Here is a 2,318-nt window from a genome sequence, read left to right as displayed (position 1 = left end):
TTGTATTCGTTTGTTGTCCTGGAGACACGGTTCTACAGGACAGACCGGCTTCTGCTCTTAAAGGCGCCGCACACCGTCTCTCGCCTGTGGCGGAACGGAGCGCCATTCTCTAAAAACTGTGTTTGAGGTAACCCCCTTTAACTTTGTTCTTGTGCATGGGTCTGGCCAACGGCGTAGAAGGGGTTGAATTCGAGCAGCATTGTGAGGATTTTTTTATTTTTTATTTTTTTTACTTTCAGTGCATTTAACACCACTGAGCTTCCGCACTAGAAAAGGTCAAGGTGATGCAGCTTCAAGACCCCCCAGGATCACAAATTACCTCACCGACATGCCAGGATTATCCTGCAACAGTAATGCTTATCTGACGTGGTGCTGAACAACACAGCAAACTCCAAGGAATAGTATTGTCACCATTCTTGTTTACACTACAGACTTCAGGTTCAACTCTTATCTCATGTCATCCTCATCATCAAAAGGATCAAATTGCCCTATAAACAATGTCATTCATGGCATATGTTCGGTACTCAGTGATGGACATAGTTTTTATTTTTATTTTGCAGAGACCAGGAGGCAGAGTTGAAGATTTCAGGTCCAGAGAGTACAAATCCAGACCACGATTTTGTTTCAACCAACCAGTTGAGTACTCTGTGACTGTGACTTTTCATACTCAACTGCTTGGTTGAAACAAAATCGTGGTCTGGATTTGTACTTTGTGGACCTGAAATCTCCACCTGTGCTGGGAGGGTAGTCCACAATGTGGGATTTCCCACATGGGCAAATATTATGCAGGGGATGGGGGGGGGGGGGGGGGGGTTGTAACCCCCCAAATAATCAAAACCAGCCAATACAACCCCCAGGACCCCCTTAAATGGGTGGAGGGAAATTAAGGAGAGTTTGTCATAAAGCGCGAATCACATTTTTAAGAAATAGCAGCGTTTAGAGCTACTCTGTTACTCCTTAAATAGTGCGAACGTTAATAAAAATAAGTTTAGTAAAACACTTTGTAATACTAGCAATAAATATGTCTCAAAATACTTCTCAAAAAATCGACTGCAGGATGAAGGGTAGGTCATACAGAGGTCAGTGTAGTCATCATACACTATGGATCTGAATCTGGGTTCAGTGCCTACACACTTTCCTGTGTTTGTGTGTGGGTTTCTTACCAGGGCGTACCAATATTGTGGCGGTACTGTGTGTGTTTAGGGGGGCCGAGGGTTCGGAGCTGATTTGGTCCCTACATAATGAAACCAATCACTGTAAATATGTTTTTGTTGTTTTTGCAGTATTATTATTGTATTCTCAACAGTTCATTGCTGAATATGTTGTGTACAATATGCTACTGCAGATTTCAGTGCATTCTGGGTTTTTTTTTTTACTGTAAATTTAAATACAGTAATATTAAGTGACTGGTAGTCATTATTACTATATAGTTCAAATTGCACAATAAATTTTCTGTTTTTTTGTGCAGCTAAATCATCAGTTGTCCTTTTTCTTATTTTACATCAAAAGCTAAATAACAGTATTTTGTTGTAATACAGTATATTATGTACTGTAGGTTATAGAGTAGAATTGTAAAATCAATTACAGTAACATTTGTATAACAGTATAATTTTGTACAGTATGCCAAAAAATAACAGTATAAAGCTGCTTCATTTTACAATGAGCTTAAAAACTACTGTAGTTACACTTACAGTAATTTTACCATGGTATGAAATACAGCAGCTACTGGATAATTGTTGCCATTGAGTTACTGTTAATTTGACCATAAACATTTTACAGTGATCCTATGTCCTTGGACATTTCAGTTTTAATTACCACCCAAGCTTTTTATATTGCCTATATTTATATTTACATTAACTATGATTATATGCATAGTGTGTATTAGTGCCCCACAAAAAACTCGCATAGGCTCTCATAATAAATGAAACAGTTTTTTAAAAGTATTGGATGTTTGTCCAATAAAACCTCAGTATATATATGACAAAGTTGTCCTATTTTTAAATAGTTTAATCGGGTTTATTTATTATCGCTTGCATTTATCACGGCAGAGTTCTGAGAGTTCTGTGTCGAATACGTCTAGACTCTAGAGAACGATTTCATGGCCTTAATTGTACAGTAAAACTACGCTTCCTTCGTGTCGCCAGGGGGCGACACAGATAACACCGTCGCTCCGTTTCACGGCTGTATCCTGACCCTATAGACCAGTGATTCCCAACCGGGGGTACGCGTACCCCTAGTGGTACGCGAGCACATTACAGGGGGTACGTGGAAAAAAATTTAATATTTAATTTCCCTGATGATGGGTAAATATTATCAGC

Source organism: Paramormyrops kingsleyae, chromosome 23, assembly GCF_048594095.1.
Source record: "Paramormyrops kingsleyae isolate MSU_618 chromosome 23, PKINGS_0.4, whole genome shotgun sequence".
NCBI lineage: Eukaryota > Metazoa > Chordata > Actinopteri > Osteoglossiformes > Mormyridae > Paramormyrops > Paramormyrops kingsleyae.
This window is presented reverse-complemented; position numbering follows the sequence as displayed.